The following is a 25,996-nucleotide window of genomic DNA, read 5'->3' as shown; positions in this document are numbered from 1 at the left end:
TGTAGGAGCTAAATGGGAGCAGAACCCACTTTTTACTGAATGCAGAATTATTAAAACTGAAGACACAAGAAAAACATAACCAAAAGAAATAAATGATATAATGTTTTGTTTTACTAAAGACTCAACCATTGGAATAGCAAGCTAAAAATAGGTTTATACACAGGCATATTTCTGTGCAAAGATTTTCTGTTCTATTCTGGAGTGCTGCCTATAGAGAATTCTTTTTCTTTTTCTTTTTCTTTTTGAGTCAGAGCCTCACTCCATCGCCCAGGCTGGAGTGCAGTGGAATGATTGTGGCTTACCATAGCCTTGACCTCCTGGGCTCAGGCAGTCCTTCCACCTCAGCCTCCTGAGTTGCTGGGACTACAGATACACCTCCATGCCCAGCTAATTTTTTAATTTTTTGTAGAGGCGAGCTTTCGCTATATTGCCCACGCTGGTCTCAAACTCCTGGGCTCAAGCAATCCTTTCACCTCCCCTCCCAAAATGCTGGAATTACAAGCATGAGCTACTGTGCCCAGCCAGATAATTCTTATGTCAGTTCATTTTGGGTAGAGAAAATGGTCTGTAGAATTGAATAGTAAGGAAATATAAAACCATAGCAACCATGCATCTTCAGGTCTTTTGGACAGAAGCGACCATTTTATACCATGTGCTTCAGCTATCGCCATTTCAGTGTCTGTGTGTTCACCACCTCTAAAAAGCCTTGTGACAGCCTACTAATGTAGGGGAAGGACCTTGCCCAAGGCACTGCCTTAATAAACATGGTAGGCCACCTGCTTCCTACTTGGTATTTCCCCATAGTCTTTGGTCTTCTTAATTCTGTGACTGTTTATTATGAAAATTTGTCCAGTGGAGGGAGAGCAGGTACTGCGCCTCTCTGGAATGCTTTCCTGTCTCTTTTAAGGCATTACCATTTTGCAGTAAGATTACAGAGACAGTGTGTGAGCAAACAGTTTCGTGGGAGAGCTCCAGGTCTCCTATCCCTTACTTGTGGATACTGAAGCTGCCTTGGGGAAAGGAGAATAAGTACTTTGTTGAAAGAAGAGATCAGTACTATGAAATTCCAAATGGCCTCCCTACACCTCTGCCTCTGCAGTTCTGACCACTGTTGTATAGCAAAGGATCTCGACTCTAGGAAATATTCCAAGTCAAGTTCCTGAAAAGGAAAAATGAAGTTTAAATGGTTTTTACAAAATGGAGGCAGGGGTGGGGAAACACTCCCCCCCACCACCCCGCCTTTTCCCCCACTCCTCCTTCAGGTAGTTTATAAAACTTTAGAGTTGCATCACCAGAAGCACTTATCCACCCTGCAGTTTTTAGGACCCCACCATTTTCAGAGATGGGAATTCTGGTCCAGGCCTTCTTTGAGAAACACTGGTTCTCCCCCATCCTTAATATCCCTAGGAAAGGAAAGGAAAGGAAGGGTTGTGGGTGGCAAGGGGCACATGTATGCACATAGAAGGACAGGGCTGTGACACAGCAGGAGGCCACAGGATCTGCGGCTCACTGATCCTGAGCATGGGGCTCTGTGTCACTGTCCCTGTGCTCATATCTGGACCTCAGCCTTTTAGCTGCGGTGTTCCTTCTGTTAAGTGTCTTGATGGAGATTTTGTAAGAAATTAAGACTAAACTTGAAAAACACAAACATTTGTGAGGGTTTGTAGAAGGGGCGTATGCTTGTGGGAGGTTTATATTTAGTTCATTTTTAGCTGCCTTTATTCTGTTCAAACATTTATTTATTTGCTTGTTGAATCACATTCAGAAATAATTGCCCTATAGTGTTTCAATTTTATTAAAATACAGTTAATATTGGAAAATATGGTTAGAATTAGGTGACTGCCAAAGGTGGCTTTGGACAGTTTTAGTCTGTGTAATAACACTGTTTTCCTCCTTAGTGTAACTAAGTATAAAAGTATAATAAAAATACAACATGCAGTATTGTTGTTGAGGGAAGTTCGGTGAAACAGCTGCATTAGAGTAGTTTCCATGCTAAAAGGTTTCATCTCCTCTTGAGGGCCATCTGTTGCTACCTGGATGGATCTTCAATTTATCTAACATAGTAGTAGTAGTACCAGTGATACATACTTCTACAGCCTTTAATCTGTTATGTCATTCAACCCCTCACGACAAGCCTGTGAGGTGAGATTCATATCCTTTTGTTGTTGTTAGAAACCTGGAGCTCCAGGAGATTAAGTGGAGCCGCTGTGGGCACTGACATCTGGGCTACTCCACAGCTCTTTTGTGCCATCCTTGGCTCACACATGACGCATCTGCTTGAGGAGGGGTTGATCTAGAGAACCCAGGACCATGTGTCATTGCCCTTGAGCATTCCATGTTATCTTTTTGAACTTTAATTTTTACGTCCTTAAAGTCAAATGGTGATATATTCAATAAGCCTATGGTTAAACAGAGGTAATATTTCGCAGAAGTAAAAAACACCCGTGATAGAAAGACTGCAGTGATTGTGTCTAGATTTTTTCTGTCTAAAACTTAGTGGACCATGTTTTACTCGAATCTTAAATCACCCATTGATTTGTTTGTTAATAACAACTATTTTTTTTTTTTTTTTTTTTTTTTTTGAGTTGGAGTCTCACTCGGTCGCCCAGGCTGGAGTGCAGTGGCCGCTTCCGGCCACTGCAGCCTCGACCTGCTAGGCTCCAGCGATCCTTCCACCACAGCCTTCCAAGTAGCTGGAATTACAGGCATGCGCTACCACGCCCGACTGATTTTTTGATTTATTGTAGAGATGAGGTCTCGCTGCCCAGGCGGGTCTTGAACCCGCGGGCTCAGGCAATCCACTCACCTCAGCCTCCCAAAGGCACGGGATTACAGGCTGAACCACCAAGCCTGGCAACAACTAATATTTTTATAGCACTTTCCATTTTATAAAGCACTTTCATAAGCACATAACTAAAGAAGGTGTTTTAGGCAAAGATGTTTATATTTTGTAGGTATGATGCATGATATATATGTTTTATATAATTATCCCTCATTATTTCTTTTTTAAAATATTTCCCTCTTAGAAAAGTTCACATATCAGAATTATACAAAGTTTTTTGTACAATTTGCAGAGGTTCACGAATTCCTTGAGACCTTTTTTTTGACCTCTGAATTAGAACTCTGCTTTAAGGAGCTTGAACCATAATATGATAGAAAAGTTTGGTCTTGAAGGCAAGGCAAAATTGATTCTAAATCCTGCATAACTCAGGTGCTCAATAACTGTGTGATCTGGGGCAAGAGTAATTGAGCTCTAGTTTTTTCAAGAGGGAGTGGAGAAAAATAGCACATGCATTATATCTTGTAGGATTGCTGTGAACATTAAAGATAATATATGAAAAGTATATCAGATGATGTTTGGTATGTGACCACCACCCCAAAGTACTAACTGCTGCTGCTATTGGGATGTTTTGTTTTATTTCTAGGATTTATTTTCTAAAATTAAATTAGGTTTTTGCCAGTGATTCTGAGACAAATGTGAGTTCTTAAAAGTTTCTTGATGGCAGGAACTATGCCTTTCTCAGCTTTTTATTTCTACACATTATTTTTGCACATAATTTCTCAGTAAGTGTATTGAGTTGAACTTTTTGAGTCAGATGATATTTATATCATTTGAATAATGAACCACATTGAACTTGAATGATTTTATATATGTGTGAGCAGTAATTTTAAATAAACCAAAAAGCTACTTTTATATTTTGAAAAATAATTGACTTGGGTTTTTCTATTCAGACCTTACCATGTTATGCCTAAGTGATACCTTATTTACTGAGCTGGATCAACCTTAAGGAGAGATTTGTCATACTTTGTTACATACTAAATGGCCTGTAATTATTAAGATTATCCAGTTAGCATAAAGTGATGTTTAGTTTTTGTTATGTAGTTGTTACCATAGCTGGAGTCAGGTGGGTGTTTAAACATTTGTGAACCAGAATTCTTTTATGATGATGGAATATTTCATGTTTTAATGCTCTTAATACAGAGTTTGTGTTTAAATATTTTACCAGGTATGTGCTTTTTACAGGTTCATATAATATATAAAATGCATTTCTGTTCCAAGAAAAATACAAGTGGTAAACAGTTGGGAGAGAGCTTGCATAGTTTTCTTTATTGTCCTGTCTGATGATTAATGCATTCAGCTATGTTCAGCCTCACGTTTAACTAGGTTAGTGTTTAGTTTTGGTTAGGCTGTTTTCCTTATGAGAACAGAAATGGCCAATCCTGGGCCCTGCCCGTCTTCCAGATGGAGTCTTTGCATTGTTTCCAGATCATGGTGCTTAATGTAAGGTCAAATTTTCTTGTGAAAACAGATTTTGCATTACTTATGTCTGTACACTTGTACACACCCCTCCATACCTGCCTATACACTTAAGCTCTAGCAACCTGCTGGAATCATGGTTCTGATTGCATGATACAAATGATAATTAAGATTCTTCCATATCGCATAAAAATGCAAAAGCAAATTCTGATTTCAGAGATCTGTAAGTATCCCTTTCATAGAAACCAAGAGTTTGATTATTATGAGGATTTAATGCAGGAACTGACAGACTATGGCCTGTGGACCTGTTGTTATAAATTAAGGTTTATTGGTACACAGCTATGTCTATTTCTTTAGCGTTGGCTGTGACTGCTGTTTTCATACCATATGATTTACAAAATCTTAACAATTTGTTTTCTAGCCCTTTACAGAAAATAAATTTGCTGGCCCCTGATTTATAATGCAATCAAAAAACCAGAAGTTTGAATCCCAGCTTGGTTATGCAATAGCTGTATGACATTAATCTTGTTTTGTATCCTCTTTGTACCTTAATTTTTCCTCTATAAATGTCATTTATTCATTTATTCAGTGAATACATACTATGTTCTTACTGTGCCAGGCACTGTCCTAGGCTCAGGGAATACAGCACTGAACAAATCAAACACAAATATTGGCCCTCAAGGAGCTTACATTCCAGTGAAACTTACATTCTAGGAGGATAATAAGTGTTCATACCTCATAGGGAAGATTAGATCAATTAATACTGCCTACAAGAGCATATTTAGAACATTTCTTGGCATGGGCAGCCATATGTAGACTACATGCTCAGTGATGCTAGCTATTATTATTATGTTAAGTGTAAGATTGTTAGTTAATGTGTAAAACAAGGTAGAACCTCAGGTCAGGATTGGAATATTTATAATTCCATGTTTACTATTCCTAAGGTCTTTATTGAAAGAACGAATGACTAGAAGTAATAGGGAGTATACCTGGTACGATTTGCCTGTAAAATGAGAGAAGAGCTTGGATGAAATTGTGATTCTCCACTAAGTGAATAAAATAGTGTCACTGTGTTCCCAGGTAAGAGCAATGTGAGGTTGATAGATTGTTCTTGGTACAGAGGACAGACAGTTCAGATGGAGAAGATGAGTGTGGGAAAAGTTAAAAGTTTGGTGCCTCCAATTTCTTAATACTTATTCATGGAACATGGAGTTAACTTCTAGAATTTTATGCTCATTCCATTTTTTAACAATCTCATAAGATACCAGGATAGATTCTAAGACCCTTGGACTTCTGAGGTTCTTCAAATCCATGAATGAAGAGGGAGACAACATGCCTAGGAGTGTAAGGATCAGCTTAGGTTATTATTCTATGAAGTAGTAATTATGTTTTAAGAATGAAGATTAATTTGCAGTTATGAAATTAATGCTAGTTTCTTTGTGTATTTAAATGTTGACAATCTAATTAATTTGATATTTGTACAGAAAGGTCCTAGGATCTGAGTATTTCACACCTCGGTACTCAGGCATCTCTGGGAGGGGAGAACCTTGGTGAGTGGAATTCACACATAGTAGCAGAGGGTCTAGAAGTTTCTGATTATTTGACTTGGGGAAAATCATATTGCTAATTTCCTCATTCATAAAATAAAGAGATTGGATCAAGTTTTTCCAAGTCCTTTTTATCTCTAATTATGTGATTTATGTATTTTCTTTGTGACCAGATTCTGTAAAGTAGGAAACCCTGCATTGTTTTTCTCTCCTGCAAGAAACAGCCACTTCTTCCTTTACATAATTCTTCATGTTTCTAAGTACAGAATACATCATTTTGGAATAACAGAGCCCCATTTGTCTTGAGAAATTACCAGTTTCTTCAACTTTTTAATCAGGGTACTTTCCCCTCATGGTTGTCATCTGTAAGAGGGAGTATGCTGTCATTGGACCCATAATCACCTAAAGCACATACGCTTCCACCATTCTTTTTTTTTTTTTTTTTTTTTTTTTTGAGTTAAAGTCTCACTCTGTCGCCCAGACTGGAGTGCAGTGGCCGCTCCTGGCCACTGCAGCCTCGACCTGCTGGGGCTCCGGCGATCCTTCCGCCTCAGCCTTCCAAGTAGCTGGAATTACAGGCATGTGCTACCACGCCCGGCTAGGTTTTTGATTTATTGTAGAGATGAGGTCTCACCAAGTTGCCCAGGCGGGTCTCGAACCTGCGGGCTCAGGCAATCCACTCACCTCAGCCTCCCAAGGCGCAAGATTACAGGCTGAGCCACTGAGCCCGGCTGCTTATGACATTCTAAGATGCCAGAATATAATTCAGAAGACTAAAGATGGACTGGGAGGAAGAGGATTGTGTTGGATTTTGTTGTTGTTGTTGTTCTTTAAAAGAGCGAAATCTTTGCAGCTAGGAGCAAAACTAGGTCTGCTGTTGGGGTAAGTGGCCGTCTTGCAATGCACAGCCACAGGTAGTGATTTCAGGCCTCAGTAGGCATCTCTGTCATTTTTCTGTGGTGTTTATGCAGTATCCTTTTTCCTTGAAAGCTCTCCTTTGGCACTTAACCTTGTAGGGAGAGTTTGGATCTCAGAGCACAGATGCTGTGAAATGACTGATTGTAGATTGCCTCGCATGGTTACAGATGAGAAGACTTAGACTTGAAATCTATAGTTTGTGATCCAACAGAAATTAAATAGAATTCATACATAATTCTTGAAAGTACAAAGTAAAAATCATTTGTACTTTTTTTGAAAACATGGCATTCTTCTGGAACTTTCATTTTTAAGTTATTTAGGAATTAGTAATATATTTTTGAAAAATCACTAGTTGATAAATAAGCAAAATGGAAAAATTTACACCAGTAATTTTACCAGTCAGGAGTCATTGCATTTAAACATTTAAGGTTAATATTATCTACGACTTTTAATATCTACAGTTTTCCAAATTCTTGCAATTCCAAATCATAAGGCTTATGTAAAAAGGCAGACTATATAATTTTAAGCCATGATTGTCTCATATATTTTGAAGACTGAGCAGAGTATGACTGAAAGCCTCTTTGTTGCCCATTTCAGAGTGTGGCTCATGGTGAAAGGCGTTTTTGTAGTGGGTCTGGTTAGGAGCTCTGGTTCTAGAATCAGGCCTTCCTAGGTCCAAACCTTGGCACTGCTGTGGAGCAAGTGTAATCCTGTGTGAACCTGTTTCCCACTCAATAGAACAAGATAACAGGAAGTCTTGCCTCAGAGGCTCATAAGGGAGCATTAGGTCAAATAATACATGTAACATGAATAGTGCTAGGCAAATGCTTAGTAAATATCAACTGCTATTATTTTTATTTGCACAAATATATCCTGATCTTTCTTCTGAACTCTAAACCTGGATCACTTTCTTCTTTGTCTCCTAGTGGAGTCATTTGACACCTTAAAAACAGTATGTTGGGAACTAGACTTCTGGTTCTGAATCAAGGTGTAGATGCACTTCTCCATGTCCCTCCTGCTAAATACAGCCCCTAACACTGTTCATCATATGAAACAGTCATAGAAACACTGACAGGTGGAGAGAAGGTGGCATACTGGCAAGGAGCCTTGGGACTCAGGAATGACACAGTGGTGAATTCTCTGGGTTTCCTCAGACTGGATGTTGGAGAAGTTATCAACCCAGAGACACTGATGGGTACAGACCAAAAAGTCCCTAAGGAAAACTTGGCTTTTCTCCCCAAAGGGCAAAGACAAGGGAAACTTACTAAGACAGAAAAGTTTTAGTCATAACTATCCTGTTTCAGCCAAACATCATGGAAAAAATGTAGCCCCAGCTCATCAACAAAGGCCGAGTGGGTAGCCTAGACTTAAACCTTTGTCTGGTTATATTCCTCACCCCTGCTGAGTGGTGTCTGGAAAGACAGAATGGGGAATCAGCTTTTATCCCCACTAGATAGTAAGGAGGTACCTCTCCGACCCCTGACCAGGCTCACTGTCAGTGGCAGTGTGCAGAACTTGAAATCCTACCTCTGCCCAACAGTAATGAGTCACCCCAACCACCCTCCACCCTGGGTGTCACCCCTGCCTGGCAGTAGTGAGCTGCTAATGCCTTCACTGTCATAGTGATGGAGGAGGCTTGCTGAAACAGGAGGCTTTACTTAAGATCCAGAGTCTTACACCATTCACCCAAAATATTTAGAGTACAATTAAAAATCATGTGTTATACCAAGAACCAGGAAAATCTCAACTTGAGCAAGAAAAGGCAATCAACATATGGCTACACTGAGGATTTCAAAGCAGCCATCATAAAAATGCTTCAGTGAGCAGTTATCATGCTTGAAACAAATGAAGAAATCTCAACAAAGAAATAGAAGATATAAAGAAAAGCCAAATGGAAATTTTAGGACTAAAAAAATATAGTAACCTGAAATAAAAATATAAAACTCAATGAGTGGGCAGAATGGAGAGGACAGAGGAAAAATATTGGTGAACTTTAGAATAATATAAACAGTATTCATTCTGAATAATGGAAAGGAAGTAGACTGTAAGCACAATTAACCAAGCCTCAGGGACATGTGGGACTCTAATAAAAGATCTGTCTTCAGAGTCCCAGGAAAAGAGAAACGGAATGGGCTGAAAAGTTTTCAAAGGAGTAATTCCCCCAACTTGGCAAAAAAATAGAAACCTATAGATTCATGAGGATCAAGACTAAGTTGTGGTATAGCTTAATAGTAGATGACTTAATTCTCTGGAAATTTCCATGATCCCATTAACTCATCTAGCCTATTAAAACAAGAAAGGATCTTTTATGAGTCTTTTATTTTTAATGACTAAGGCCTGTTGGCCTTATCTTAGTCCAGGTTACATCAACCAGCATTTTCAATAAACATATAAAAATGATAGTATTTTTGCTAAAACATATTGTTTTGCTAAGCCAGCAATTACATAGTTATATATCCTGTAGAAATGAGTACTTATGTTCACCAGAAGTCATATATGTGAATGATCATAGCAGCCTTATTCATAATATCCAAAAATTGGAAACAACCCAAATGTTTATCACTAATGGTATTAGATAAGTATATTATGGTTTATTCATACAATGGAATAATACACAGCAATGACAAAGTGAATTCCTGTGATGTGTAACAACCAGGCATAAGAGAGTACCTACTGTATGATTCACTTTATCCAAAATCCCAGGAGCGGAAAAAGTAATCTAAGGTGACAGAGGTTAGAATACTAGTTACTGTGAGGGGTTATAAACTGGGAGGGGACATAAGGAAGCCTCTGGGTGGTGAATGTTCTCGATTGTGATAGGGTGGTAGTCACACACAGGCATACATATATAACATTTGTATGAACTTACTTTTAAGATTTGTGCACTTAATAAATTTTAAAGTAAACTGTATACAGTAATCCTCCCTTATCCATGGGCAATGCGTTCCAAGACCCTTATAAGATGCTGAAATTGAGGGCAGTACCAAATCCTATGTACATTATGCTTCTCACTATGCTTTCATATCTGTGATACAGCTTAATTGATAAATTAGGTATAGTAAGAGATTAACAACAGTAACTAATAATAGAACAATTATGACTATATACTCACAATTTCACAGATGGAAGATTAGTTCATACTATAAATCTTAGTACCCTCAGCATATGATTTCATTCTTTTAGTTTTTAAATTTTTATTAAATTTTATTTGTAGAGGCAGAGTCTCACTATGTTGCCCAGGCTCGTCTTGAACTCCTGGCTTCAAGAGATCCTCTTGCCTTAGCCTCCCAAAGTGCTGGTATTACAGGTGTTAGCCCCACATTCTGCTGATTTTTTTATTTTTAAGCCGAGAACTTTGACCTTTTCATGGCTTCTCTTTGGTATGTTCCAATTCCCACATCACTACTCATAGGCTTTGAGGCTACTATTAAGTAAAATAAGGATTCCTTGAACACAAGCACTATGATATCACGACAGAATAGGTGGGAAGCATAGATAGCGTGGATATGCTGGACAAAGGGAGGATTCAAGTCTTGGGTAGGATAGTGAGCAATTTCATCCTGCTGCTCAGAATGGTGCACAGTTTAAAACTTATGAATTGTTTATTTCTGCAATTTTCCATGTAATATTTTTGGATCATGGATAATGGAGATGTACAAAGCAAAACTTCGAATAAGCAGAGACTACTGTATGTTCTTTTCTGAAATACAAGTCTGTGTTAAATCTTCATTTGCTTTCAGAACAGAGTTGAAACTTTTGAAGTTGCCCTTCAAGGCCTCCATGGTTGGGCCTGCCCTGGTTGGGTTAGGTGTTCCTCTTCTCTATTCCCGTGGCACTTCATGTTTTCCTCCAGTGCTGACTGTAAATGGTGTTTTTTGCTTGACTGTAGGGCCTTCACCCTGCCTTACCCACCCTCATCCTGACTTTGATAAAAGTAATACATATGTCTGGTTTACCCTTTAGTCTCCAATTCAAGATCTGTTACAAGGTAGATATCTTCTAAATGTTTGTCAAATGAATAGATAATAGTAGATTAAAGAGTATCTAGTTTCCAGGTGTTAGCATGCAGAGAAATACGTCTTAGAGAAAGAACCTGAAAATACTGCTGTCATTTTTGCCATACTGATGGTGAGATTCCTGAGGCCCTGAAGAAATGACCAGACTTCTTTCCTGCTGGTCAGGGCTGGTAAGAGTTTGACACTGGAGGTCTCTTCCTGGGTCTGCTGAGGCTAGCAACCCACTAATCCCAATGTCCGTGACTGATTCCCAGTCCAGTGCCTGCCCCACATCAGGCCAGGTATGTCTCATTGGTCCTTCTTCTCCCCCTCTTAATTCTGAGCAGTCTCAACTGTACACTTTGAGATTTGCCGACACATTTAATATTATTTCAGCCACCATCTCTTTTCTGAAGGCCAGAAATGGATTTGTGTGGTTTGATTTTTTTTTTAATGCATAAATTTTTGAGTTAAACAGAACTGGGCTTTGCCACTCACTAAGCACTATGACTGTGAACAAGTTAACCCCTACAAATCTTATTTTCTTTATTTGTCAAATAGGAACACTAATTCCTACCTTGCAAAACCATTATGAATACCAAATATTTGCATGTAAGATATTTGTCATATAAGAAGTTACTTGATAAATGTTGCCTTTCCCTGTCCTACTTCCCATTTTCAAGCAGAGCTAACAGAGTTTCTGAATTGCACCTTCTTGATTAATAGACCTAGTTCCCTTATAATCTGCACTCCAAATATCTCACTTTACAGTCGGCCTCAGGTAACAGTGGGGTTTCCACTGTCTCTTCTCAGAGATCTGTGCCAGGCTGTCAGGATGTGCAGATGGCAGACAGAGGAGAAAGGACAGAAGATTAGTTTCCCCTAGGCTCACCTGTCAGCTTCATCCCTCCCCGTGCCCGGAGGATTCATGACTTAGAGCAGGGCCCAACGGACGACATGGCTGTTCTTACACATTCCAGGTAATCATTCCAAGGGCTGATGTGTGGCAGATTCCCAACACGGGCTAGAGACTTGAGCTCCCAGCAAGTCTTCTTATTTTTAAATTTTTAAGCAAGTTGACCAATAGTGTCCAAGGCTTTATTTATTAATTGCAAGGAGCTCATCATAATACAATGAGCAGTTAAGATTCTGTCCATGGGTTAAAAATTAAAGACCAAATGTGTTCAGGACAGAATTCTGTTTGTTCAGGCACTGAAGTGTAACATTGTAGATGATGCATTATGGGTAGGAATTGCACTCCAAGTAGCAGAGGTGGAATGCATTTTTTTAAAAACTTGCTGTATGGGTTATTTTTGTTCTAAATGTAGGCTGTGCATGTTAGCACAGATGTGCCAAAACAACTTTTCTGAGCCGCTTTGTTTTCTCTGCCACTGCCACTGCCACAGTTTACCGATCTCTTTCTGATGTTGCTTTCTCAAGTCATATCTTGTGGTACTTTAAGGAGGCTACTAAATAGAGTGGAGTTTTAAGTGATGTGCACTCAAGAACATGAACGATAAGTTCACCTCTTGATTTATATTTTCTCCTGCTTCTGCTTAAAAATGGAGATCTTTCATCTAGCTCTTTAAACACTTCACCGGTCAGCTTTTGACATTTTGCTGAATAAAACTGTCTTAAAGAAATGACAGTAATGGAAAACTAACACTATGCTAATATTTTTTTTAAATGATTCAACTAGTTTAAAACTCTTTAGAAAGAATGCAACAAAAATACCCTAAGTAGAAGAATAAATAAAAAAGATTATATTAATATTTCCCATTTTATTGAGCACTTTCTAGAAGCCAGGTATTGTGTAAGATTTTCTGTTTTTTTACCATTTACTAAAATGACACCCTCTGTTTGCAGTAGAATTTTTTGACCTGTTTTTCATGTGTGGCCAAGGTGACTCAGCCCAGTTCACATCGCTGAGCAGGTGGCAGTGCCAGTCCTGCACCTGCTTTCTTGCCATTGCCCCTTATTCCATAGAAGTCTGAGGAAGCTGAGAGTCTGGGAGTCGGAGATGTTGCTGTGCAAAGGGTATGCACCATCCTGCAGGAGGGGTATGCTTGGCAGTCTCTGAACCGCATTCTCCCAGACCAAACACGGGAAGATGTTTTGCATTCCAACTCAGTTGAAAATACCTTTCTGACATCTAGCCTGAAGGTTTCTGTTGTTTTGTAATTGGACAAAGCAGACAAATTTTATAGCTATGCAGTGATTTAACATTTGTTCACCAAAATTTTTTTCTATTGTAATCAGAAATATAGTTAGCTTTTTAAAAACCAGCTGTTATTCATTATTTAAACAAAGATTTTAACTTCTGGGTGAAGAATTCATGAGAAAATTATACTACGTTCAGATGCAGATATTAGTTAAAGAAAAGTTAGTTGATGATCTTCTGGAATTTGTTAATTGAACTTAGAAAATAATAACATTTTTCTTTGTACTTTTGGGTGTTTTAAGAGCCTGAGCTACTACTATTCTTAAAAAGTGCTTTGGCCACAAAAACTTTCAGAACACTACTACTTTACCTTTTTGGGTTTTACAGGGGAATTACAGTCTCATCCTCCTCTCTGAATTCTTTTCTTTTTTAAAGTGTTACGGGGGCAGGGTTATCCTATGGGATATAGTTTTTTATTAATTTGACCCATTTTTTGGCCCTTGCTGTGTTTCTCGGGGCCATTGCAGTGTTCTGTGGTGTCATAGTCTTTGTGGAAGGAGCTAGGCGCCAGCTTATCCCTCCGTTGACCATGAATTCTGCCTGCACGTTGGTTGCCTACTGGAAGGACTGTTCATTCTTCCCTCCTAAGGTTTCAGTACCCACTCTGAATGTGACAATGTGGCACATTTTACTAGTCAGCAAAACTTTTGCTATTAAATGCCTTTATCTGCTAAAATCTTAATATAAAACTTAGGCAACTAGAAAAATGCTCAGCTTTCTAACAGTAGTAATAAAAAGACAAAGAGCCCCAAATAACATTTTTTCCTATCAAAGTACTTTTAAAAAAGCCTATACTGTCTATGAGGATAAAGTGAGGCAGGAGTAGCAAAAACTGGGAAAATCTTCTCGAGGGACAGTTTAACAGTGTATCTCAAAGATATTTAAAGATTATTTTAATCTAGTAATTCTTCTTTTGAGAATTTTTCTAAAGGAAATGATCAATGATATAAAAAATTGTATATATAGATGTTCATTACATTGTTGGTGAAAAACTAATAATGATGCAGATATTCAGTAAATTATGGTAGATCATAGTAATGGAGTAGTATACACCACTAAAGATCACATTTTCAAAGAATTTCTAATATGAAAATATCTAAAATACTATATATAGAGAGGTGATCTTCATTAAAAAATAACTATAAGTATATAATATATATGTGTTGGAAAATGCTGAGAATGTTCATGAATAGGATCTGTTCCCACCTCAGGGTTGTGGCTTAACCCCTGAAGGAAGGGCCAGACCCTAGAGTGTCAACGAGGCTGCAGTGAAATTTTAAGATGACAGTCTTCTAACTGAAATGGACTGTGATTCTCATTGACTCCAAAACTGGAATTCAGTCCTTTTTCTGGTTCTCCCCCTGCTGCCTGACCCCTTTGCCCTCAGGGCATTAGGGAGATAGGGAGGCTTAGGATATGGTGAGCTCCCTGGCTATTTCCCTCCTGCCTCCCACAGCCTTCAGTTCCCAATACTGGTATTTCCTTCTTTTTACTTTGGGCACTCAGTATACTTACTGTGTGGGAATTGAATTTCTCATCGATGTTTTCTTTGTTCTTCCCATGTCCTGGCATAGGACAGAATAGTCTGTTGGAATTAAAATGATTTTAATTACATTTAGTGTAGTATATGTATATGTGTATCTGTCATTCCTATATAATTTTAACAGGTCACAGTAAGAAATTTGCATGTTTCATAGCCCAGTTTGGAACTAAGATTCTAAAAGAAGTTACCCTGAAAAATGATCAGTGAGAACATAATCTGATGTTCAGTGTAGTTTTTACAGAAAATCTTGTCACTGTGCAATTGCAGTTATCTGGCCATGGAGCTCCACACTAGGGTACAAAACTGCTTACATTCTACATATATGAGATATGGAAAATACACCACTGCCAGTGTTCACATAGGTATTGACAGGTGCCTCCCACCTAATATGCCCAAACTGTGATCTTTTTTACCCCATCTCAGTAAATGATCCCACCACCTATCCAGTTCAACCAAACTCTTAGAATCTTCCATTTGTCTCTTTCTCTTATGACCCACTATCTTAGAGAACGATTTCTGTCTGATCTGTCTGTACCGTATATCTCACACCAGCCTGCACCATTCTGTCCCCACTGCCACCACAGCGTCAGGGCCCACATCACCTTTCGCTCAGCATCCGCAGCAGCTTCCTCACAGGCCCAGGCCTTCTTGGTGCCACTCTTGCTCCTTTCTACTTGCCTTTTTTTTTTTTTTTAATAGAGCAACCAGGGTCATCTTTTTAAAAATCCAAATTGGATTTTTCATGCACCTGCATAAAATTGTCAGTGGCTCATTTTACACTTAGAAAAAAAAATCTAGACTGGGCTCATTGGCTCAGCCTGTAATCCCAGCGCTTTGGGAGGCTGAGGTGAGTGGATTGCCTGAGCCTGCAGGTTTGAGACCCGCCTGGGCAACTTGGCGAGACCTCACCTCTACAATAAATAAAAAATTAGCCGGGTGTGGTATCGCGCACCTGTAGTTCCAGCTACTTGGAAGGCTGAGGCGGAAGGATCGCCGGAGCCTAGCAGGTCGAAACTGCAGTGACTGAGAGCAGCCACTGCACTCCAGTCTGGGCAACAGAGTGAGACTCCAACTCAAAAAAAAAAAATCTAAATTATTTTTCTGCTCTCCAGGACTTTATATTCTACCCTACTGTATATCTGTATCACCTAGGGAACTTTTAATACATATATATAATATGTATATATGCACCAGGATCATCACTCCCAAAATGCACATGAAGTTGGTGTGAGGTGGGCCCAAGACATGAATAGTTTTAAAAACTCCCTATGAGATTTAGGTTCACAGTAAGAATTGAGAACCACTGCTCTGTATCATTGCTTCTTAAAATTTAGCATACATCATAATTATCTAAATGGTATTTATTTACTTATTTAGAGATAGGCTTCACTCTGTCACCCAGGCTGGAGTGCAGTGGCCTGATCTTAGTTCACTGCAGCCTCCAACTCCTGGGCTCAGTGATTTTCTTACTTTAACGTCCCAAGTAGCTGGGACTACAGGCATGTACCACCACACCAGGCTAATGTTTAACATTTTTTTGTAGAGAAGAGGTCTTACTATGTTGCCCAGGCTGTTCTCAAACTCTGGGGCTCAAGTGATCCACCGGTCTTGACCTCTCAAAGTGTTGGGATTACAGGTGTGAGCCACCGCGCCCAACCTGAAAAGCTTGTTAAAACACTATCTGCTAGGTCCTAACCCCTGAGTTTCGTATTCTTTAGGACTGGAATGGAGTCCCAAGAATTTTCTCATCAAAAGAGCAAGTTTCTAGTGATGCTCATACTGCCAGTCCAGAGAACACTGCTCCGTGAAACTGGGCTTCTTTCCTCCTTCTAACCTCATCTTCTTCCATTTCCCTATGGCTCCCTGCATGCAGTCACGCTGGAATCCTTTCTGTAACTCAAATATGCTCAATTCCTTTTACCTCAGAGTCTTTTACTTCTCATTCCCTCTATCTTAAATGGTCTTTCCTTGAGGTCTTGGAGTATCTGACTCATTTTCATGACGAGATCATTCTCATGGTTCTCCGTTTCAATGTCATCCTATTTATTTCTTTCATAGGAATTACTATAATCTATACCTGTATTTTTAGTTATTTTCTTACAACCCCGCCACCCCCCCCCATGCCACTAAGCTTCTTTCATTATGTAACTGTTAGTTGGAACCTGCATGGATGGAAGGTAGAGTGAATGTATGGGTAGGACCACTCACAAGAGATGTTTCCCTACTATCACATACATGCATTTTTTTTTCAGAAAATCATTTTTGAGCATCTGAGGGCAAAGTAAGAGATGCAAGAATAAATGAAATATGATTCTTGTAATTGAAAGCCTCCAAATTTAATGACAGAGTTAGGCAAGCAAACAAATAACTGTTCTATATACCATGGACGTCACACAACCAGACTCTGAGAGAACTGCTTGTCACTGCCCTAGAAAGAGCCAGTGAAGGGCCTGGAGAAGTCAAAGGGTACTATGTTAGTTCAACTCTTTCTACAACATAAAAGACCTCTAACTCTCTGTCATACTTGGTGGTAGTGGTCTGCAGATGTATTGGGCTTTACCTTTGGTCATCTAGTATGTGGAAGTATGTCCTCCTTTGGAGAGAAGCTTGGTTTGTCAGGACCATCCTCTTCCCACCTTTTGTTATGAGTTTGCTTTGCTGACCACACTCCTTTTTTCTCTCTTGGACCATTGGTTGGGAGAGGAGATCTTACCCCCAGAAGACTCTTAAGTGGGTCAGAACAACACATGAATCTAATTAACTTCAAAATCATTTTGACCGCAAGGCAGAAAATTCATTTCATATTAAGATACTCCAGTGAAAGGCCTAAATTTATTGTAATAATAAAATGCCCATAAGAGACACTCCTTATTTGAATATTAATTCTATCTCATTATCAAATTCCCAGGGAGGTATGAAAATCCAAAGATTACATTTCATTTTAAATTAAAGTCCAAAGGCATTAAAGTTAAATTCTCTTGCCCGTGTATGTTCGAATAAATTGAAGTTCAAAATGTATTCTCCCTGATTTCTTGTTCTGCACAATCCCAGATAGAGGGGCTCTTAATGCCTGCATAAGGTCAGGATTCTTCTAACAGCTGCAGCTTGGACTATTACTTGCTGGAATTTGTGTGGTTCCTTCAGGAACACTCAATACCAAACCTCAGATATGCCTCACTTCTTAAAATTAAAAAAGTTAACAGGACACAGAATTATCAAAACACTGCCCCCATACCACCACCAAAGTTAGAGAACAAGCCAGTTCCCAGTCTTCTAATAGTTACCCCAAGCAAAAGAATATCCCCAGAAACCAGCACTTAGTATTCATTGCCAAATAGCAGACCATAGCAGAAAGTCAGATTTCAGTTAGTCTCTGACGACTGGCAGACTGTGACATTTGGGAGCAATCTCCACTCTAATTTCTTGGATCCTGTTATGAGTAATTCCAGTGAGTCAAGACCATGCCTCTCTTCCCTCCTGGGTCTTGTAAGGAGCCCAGTTACAGTTTCTGTTCTGATCTCTTCTGAAGCATCTACCCTTTTCTAAAATTTACTTTAAGAGTGATTGGAACTCTGTGCATGTCATTTTCCTTTATGACTTTTTTTCCTGACCTTTTAGGTCTTATTTCTCGTTTTTTATCTATGTAGTCTATCCCTGAAGATTTTATCTTTTACATCTTTAAAAAAAAAATCAATCTTATTTCAGCTAAATCAGTCATAGTGCTTTAGTTTATTTTTATTCTTTCATTGTTTCCATTCTGATAGTAAGACTAAAATACTTTTCGCATCATTCTAGTTCCTCTTTGATTTTCTGAGCATCTTTGATTTCTAGAGACAGAATGCTTCAAAGAAAGACCTTTTAAAATTACAGTATGTTATTGAATTTATTTTCGACATCAGTGGCAGGAGCTGGTACCCTTTTGTTTTTTGTGGTCTTGGCATCTGTCTAAACTTTCTATTACCTGTGATATTTACTATAGGTTTCTGACACATAGCCTTTTTCAAGTTAAAAAAGTTCTCCAGTTTTCTGAGAATTTTTAAAAAATCATAAATAGGGACTAAACATAATCAGGTGATGTTTCTGTGATGATTGAAATCATCATGAGCACATTAATAAGGATAATTTCATTGCAGATTTTCTGACTCACATTAATCTGTTCTTGCATTCACAATCTATTCTTGCTGCCTGATCATAATGTATTTTTAAAGCATGTTTCATTTAATCACTCTAGTATTATTCCTAGGGTTTGGGGAGAAAGGTGTCTATGTTCATAATTTTAAAAGAACCATAATTTCCTTGCACTGGTCTGTCTTTCCTGGTTTTAGAACAAAGTAAGACCTTTACCCTAAAGAAGGCCTCTAAAGCTGGCTTTTATACTGTTGTAGTTTCTTAATTTTCACTAAGAAAGAGAGAAGGAAAAAAAACGAGTCTTATCAAAAAGTTTCCGCTTTTTGGTAGCTAGCTCTCGTCAGTTTTAGGTCTTCTTTATGTAACTTAGAAGTTTATTTCTTGCGACTGTAATAGAGCCCCTGCTTCTTTCCCTCAAGAAGTACCAACCTTTTCTGGTGTTGTGACCGCTTACAGGAGATGGAGAAGCAGACCACTGCTGCCTTTCCTTTAGGGACAGTACTCTGCTTGGTTCTTCAGTAGTTCACATACATGAGTAGTTGCTCCAGATACCCTAGAGTCCATAAGAAAGTCTTGAAAGAGTTTCAGTGATTCTGAACTATCGAACTATCTATTGCCTTATTTAAACTTTTCCTATTTTTAAATATTGAAGCCAAAGTTTTTCTCTTCTTTTGAAATCATCAACCTCCAATCCAATTTTCTGACATCATCTTGTACTTTGAATAATGAGGCCTAAGGAGTCATCGGCTTTGGTGGAAAACTTTTGGCATTTTTATTGACTTTGTTAAATTCTTCTAAACTTGCATTAGCAGTTAAATCTATATAAGGAGCCACATCAAGATCATAGATAAAGTGAGTCAGATGATTTGCATATTTACCAACAAGAACTTTTTTAGTTTCACCTAAATCCTTTCTCCTGATATCCCAGCCAAGACTGCATTTTCTGCAGTTGCTTTCAAAGTCTCAGGATCATGGTCACCAGTTGACTACTGGGGACTGCTACAGGTCATCACTACAATGAAGTTGCAGATAGATACTGCTTCAAAAGGCACAGTCTCTTCCATTGCATGGCTCAGCTTTGTCCACAGTTCTTCCATAAAACCTGAAATATCTTAAAGTTCAAAAGTAGTCTTCTTGTACTCTCTGTTCATGTCCAACAAATCTAACTTTCTTCATTTTTTAAAATCTTCATAATCATTGAAGTATTTAAACAAGGTACCATCAAAACTTAAAAAGGAATTTATAGTGAGAGCTCCGTGTTAAACTTTTTTCTCCCAGTCAGTTGTGAATTCTACTTCAACATGTCTTCTATCAGCGACTACATCAATCTAAAGTGTAGTAATTCCAAAATTTTCTTCATGAAGCATTACAGTAATTGTTCCACACTTTGTCATCCGAATACTGACTGACTGAAACATCTGCATTTAAGCAGGGGTAGCAGTAGTAGCAGAATTCCCATCTTGAGGCCTTACTCTGTTTGGTAAATCCCTCACTGCTCCTTCTGCCTTTAATTCATGATTCTCTTAGACAAATAATTTTGTCAGGCTCTTCAATCCTGCAAAAAATGACTGGAATTCTAGAGACCACAACTTTATTGTAGGTAGATATTGCTTCAGAAGGGATCAGTCTATTCTACCTGCATGGCTCAGCAGAGCCTTTGCCAAGGATACAGGCACTGCAGCATCTGGAGAGAAGGTCACCAACCATACATCTCCACAATGGAGCTGTTTTGCCTACTTCTGAGGAGGCCTCACTACACCCAAATCCTGCTTTCTCTCAGAACAAAGGCCCACTCAAGCTTTTTATTTCTTTTGCCAGTTTTGGAATTTTCTACTTTTTTCAGAAATGTCTTTTTCATCTAGATGTTCACATTTTCTTCATAAAATTGTTCATAATATTTTATTTTATTTATTTTATTTTTTGAGTTGCCATCTCACTCAGTCGCCCAGACTGGAGTGCAATGGCTGCTCCCAGCCACCGAAGCCTCGACCTGCTGGGCTCCGGCGATCCTTCCACCTCAGCCTTCCGAGTAGCCAGAACTACAGGCGCGCGCTACCAGGCCCGGCTAGTTTCTGATTTATTGTAGAGATGAGGTCTCACCAAGTTGCCCAGGTGGGTCTCAAACCTGCAGGCTCAGGCAATTCACTCACCTCGGCCTCCCAAAGCATGGGATTACAGGCTGAGCCACTGAGCCCAGCCTGTAATATTTTATTATTTTATCTGTATTGTCTATACTTCTCCTTTTTAAGGCTATTCTTTTTAAAAGATGTCTCTCTTTTTTCCTTCCTTGGTCTTTTCAGGATTTTCCATTTTATTAATGTTTATAAAAATTAATAATCTATAGTGTTGTTACCCTTCAGTTCACTGACTTTTGCCTGTCAGTCTAAAAGAATAATGAATGATATAGCAAGCTTCCCCTTAGAAATGATACAAGACAGGAATCCGTGGAATGACATTTTTAAAATACTAAAAACTATTAGTTTAGAATTATGTATCCAAAAATATCCTTCAAAAATGAAGGCAAAATAAAGACATTTCTAGACAAACAAAAACAGAGAACTTGTCACTGACAGAACTATGCTATAACTGTTAATGGAAGTTCTACAAGGTGGAAAAAAATGAGAACCACATGGAAACCTGATCTGTATAAATCTATACAGAGGATCAGAAACATTGGAAAAAATAAATATATGGGTAAAAAATATATTTTTAAAAATTTCTTTAAAATGTAGTTGGCTCCTTACAGCAATCATGGTGGCAGTTTATTTGGGGATTTACAATATATGCTTAGAAGAAAATGTATGAGAGCAATTGCTTAAAGATTAAGTGGGGTATGCAGTTGTAAGATTATTACTTTGTATGCAGATTAGTATAATGTTATTTGTAGGTAGATTTTAACAAGGTAAAGATGCATACTCTAAACCCTAGAGCAACCACCTTAAAAAAAGAGAAGATAGTTAATAAGCCAGTATTGAAGAAAACAGTGGAACATTAAAAATTACTCAGTCTCAAAAAAGTCTGGAAAAGGGACTGGCAGGTGACCAGGGGTGGCTTATACCTATAATCCCAACACTTTGGGAGGCCAAGACTGTAGGATTGCTTGAGGCTGGGAGTTCAAGACCAACCTGGGCAACATAGCAAGACCCTGTCTGAATAACAACAACAACAAAAATCTGGAAAAGGGGAACAAAGAATAGTTAAGACAAATAGGAAACAGATGGCAGAATAATAAACTTAAACCCTATCATATTGATAAATATATTAAATGTAAATGTCTTAAATATCCAATTAAAAGAAAGACTATTAGAATGGTTTTTTAAAAAGACAAGACTCAATTATATGATGTCTACAAGAAACACATTTTGAATATAAAGATGAAGATAGGTTAAAAGTAAAAGAATGATTTACCATGCAAATACTTGTTTAAAAAGCTGAAGTGGCTATATTAATGTTAGACAAGATAGACCTGAGGACTGTTCCTAGAGGTAAAGAAGATATAGTCTAAATATATATTGCTAACAGTAGAGTTTCAAATAATTGAAACTAAAACTGACAACTGAAAGGAAAAATAGATCTGCAATCATAACTGGAGATTTCAATACTCTTAGTAAAGTCTAAAACAAGCTCAAAGACTATCAGGAGGAATATAGAAAACTTAAATATCATCAGCTGCTTCGACCAGTTTAAATTTTGAGAACACTGCATCAACAGCAGTATATACATTCTTTCCAGTACACATGGAATATTCACCGAGACAGATCATATGCTGGGCCATAAAATAAATCTTGATAAATTTAAAAGAGTTGAAACTATAGACTACATTCTTTGATGACAACAGAATTAGAAACCAAAACAATAAAGTATCTTTAAAATCCCAAAATATTTGAAAATTAAACAGCACACTTCTAAATATTACCCATATGTTAAAAATACAATCATATAGAAATGAGGAAATATTTTGAACTGAATAAAAATGAAAACACAATGCATCTAAATTTGTGAGCTGGAAATAAAATAGTGTTTAGGAAATTTCAAATACATTAGAAAACAAGAAAGATTTAAAATCAGTGATTTTAATTTTCAACTTAAGAAGCTAATAAAACCAAGAGTAAATTAAACCAGTGTAAGTAGAAGCAACAAAGAATGGAAATCATTGAAGTAGAAAACAGAGTAGGGAACTCAATGCAGTCAAAAGCTGGATGTGTGTTTGAAAAGATTGATAACATTGATATATCTGTCTACTGATCAAGAAAATGAGAGAAAGTATAAATGACCTATATCAGGAATGAAAGAGGAGGTGGCATTATAGATATTACAGACATTAAAAGGATAATAAGGGAACATTGTAAACAACTTATGCCAGTTTTTTTCTTATAAATTAGATGATATAAACACTTTTCTTGTAAGAAACAAAATAAAAACTGAATCAAGAATGAATAGAAAATCTGCATAGCCTATATATTTTTAATGAATTTTTATTTTAAAAATGTTTTCACAGCAAAGTCTCCAGACACACACAGTTTCAAAATTCTACCAAGCATTTAAGAAAGAAAGAATACCCATTCTCTTTCAGAAAATAAAGGAAGAGGGAACACTTCTCAACTTATTTTATGAAGCCACCATTACTCTGTTCCAAATCCAGACAAAGACCCTAAAAGAGAAAAAGATTAAAAAAAGAAACTACAGAGCGAGTATACCACATGCTCAGAAATATAAGCATTCTTTTCAAAGTAGTAGCAACATGGATTCTGTAATATGTAAAATGGTAATACATCTTGAACAAGGATAGTTTATCTCAGTCATGCATTCTTGGTTTAATGTTAGAAAATCAAACACTTTAATTCTCTCAGATTAACAGAATAAGAAGGGGGAAGCAATATGATTATCTCAGTAGAGAAAAGCATTTGGCACAAAATTCAAAAGTCAATCATGATAAAGTTTTTTGTAAACTAGCAGCATAAAGGAACTTCCTTACCTTGAAAAGGGCATCTATGAAAAAATTTAACAGCTAACTTCATACTTTGTGATGAAAGACTGATTGCTTTCTCTCTAAAATCAGGAATAAGGCAAGAATGTCTGCTCTCACCACTCCAGTTAACAACGTGCTGAAGGTTCTAAGCAACATACTGAGCCAAGAAAAATAAGAAGTATACAGATTGAAAGCAAGACATAAAACTGTCTTTATTCATAAATAAGATGATCATATGTGTTAAAGAAATTACAAGAAGGTTACTATGAGAAGTGAATTTTGAATGGTCACAGGATATATAAACAAAAATTAATTATATACAAGTAACAGAATAATAAGGAATAATTTAAGTGCCACCTACAATAGCATCATAAAGCATAAAATATTTAGGAATAAATTTTAACAAAATATGGACAAGAACAATACTGTGAAAAATAAAACATTAATGAGGTAAGATTTAGGAGACAGCCCAATATTGTTAGGAAATCAGATCTCTGGAAGTTGATCTATGGAGAGAATGCTATACCAGTCAGAATATCAGAAGACTTTTTTTTGTAAAAATTACCAAACTGGTTTTTAAATTTACTTGGAAATGCAGAAGGCCTAGAATAGCTGTTATGGGTTGAATTGAGTGCCTCCCCCTGCTTCCTCCCCGCCCCAACACCAAGATTCAAATGTTGAATTTCTAGCCTCCAGTACTTTAGAATATGGCCCTTTTAGAAATGTGGTCATTGCTGATGTAATTACTTAAGTTAAGATGAGATAATACTAGAGTAGGATGGGTCCCTAATCCAGAATGATTAGTGTCCTTATAAAAAAGAGCAATTTGAATACAGACCACACAGAGAATGCGAACGCCATGTGAAAATGAAAATAGAGGTCTCCAAACCAAGGAATGTCAAAGATTGCCAGCAAACCACCAGTAGCTAGAAGAGAAGCCTGGAACAGATTCTCCTCATAGCCCTCAGAAAGAACCAACCTTGTCAATATCTTGATCTTGGACTTCTACCCTCCAGGACTGTGAAACAATAAATTCCTGTTGTTTATGCCATTAGGTTTCAGTACTTTGTCATGGCAGCCCTACCAAGTGAACACAAGAGCAAAAACAATTTTGAAAACAAAGAGGATTATACTTCTTCTATGACGTACTGTAAAGCTAGTTAAGATAGTATGATATTCATGTAAATATAACTGTATACACCAGCAGAACAGAATATAGAGTCCAGAGATAGACTGAAAGGGAAAGGATGTTTTTTCCAACAAATGATACTGGAACAATTTTGTATCATTATGGGGGGAAAAAAAACAACCCTCAACTTTTATCTTACACGGGACAAAATTTATTTAAAATGTAACTATAAAAGCTGGAAATATAAAACTTAACAGAAGAAAGCATTGTGAATATGTTAGAGTAAGCCAGAATTTCTTAGGATACAAAAAGTATCCCAACCATGAAAAAAGTTTGATAAATTGTTCCTCATCTAAATTACAAAGTTATGCTCTTTGAAAAACACTACTAAGAAAATGAAAAGGCAAACCATGGTCTAGGAGAAAATGTTTGTAATACATGTGTGCATCTGACACAGGACTTACTCATATGCAGAATATGTAAAGAGCCTCTTACAACACAAGACAACCCAATTTAAAAAATGAGAAAAGTATTTGAACAACACTTCACTAAAGAAGCTATAGCAGTGGCTCATAAGCACCTGAAAATATGCTTCACATCATTCATTAGTTATCAGGGAAATGCAGTTAAGACCTCAATTTGATGCCACCTAAAAAGTCTGAAAGTAACAAGTGTTGGTAAGAATCTAGAGTAACCAATACATGGCTGGAGTGAATATAAAATGGTACGACTATTTTGGAAAATAGTTTGGCAGTTCTTATAAAGTTGAACATATTCCTGCAATTCCACTCTTAGGCATTGACCCAAGAAAAATGAAAACATGTGTGTCCATGAAAAGACACGGATGTAAATGTTCATAGCTCCTCTATTCATTGCAGATAAGACTGGAATCAACCCAAATATCCATCAGCACATGAATGGATAAATAAGTGGCAGTGTATTCGTAATCAGAAATAAAAATAACCAAACTGCTGATACATGTAACAACTTGGATGAATCTCACAAACTATGGAAAACACTTTTTATACAACCTCATTTGTGTTACATTATGGGACAGACAAAATGTACCTCTAGTGACAGAAATAGATTGCTGGCATGGAGAGTGTGGTAAGCTGTGGTGATAGTGGAGGTGCACAAGAAACTTTCTTGGGATAATGAAAATGTTCTATATATTTGTCTGTGGCTACATGGGTGCACTTGCAGTTTACTGTATGCACATTGTGTCTCTAGTGCAATTCAGAAGGAAAGAAAACAAAGCATTATAGGGGGGAAATGTGTAGGGTAGTGC

At 37.6% G+C, this 25,996-nt stretch overlaps 1 protein-coding gene and 1 pseudogene across 1 annotated transcript in view; one reads left to right on the top strand and one right to left on the bottom strand.

The window, feature by feature from the left end:
• The window catches only part of ATXN10 (ataxin 10), a 133,468-nt gene that overhangs the window by 100,262 nt on the left and 7,210 nt on the right, over positions 1 to 25,996 (top strand). The gene's annotated exons all lie outside the window — the stretch shown is intronic.
• LOC103257470 lies at positions 18,977 to 20,229 on the bottom strand (annotated as a pseudogene).

Source organism: Carlito syrichta, unplaced genomic scaffold (genome assembly GCF_000164805.1).
Source record: "Carlito syrichta isolate Samal-C Ts95f unplaced genomic scaffold, Tarsius_syrichta-2.0.1 Scaffold301761, whole genome shotgun sequence".
Classification (NCBI taxonomy): domain Eukaryota; kingdom Metazoa; phylum Chordata; class Mammalia; order Primates; family Tarsiidae; genus Carlito; species Carlito syrichta.
This window is presented reverse-complemented; position numbering and strand designations above follow the sequence as displayed.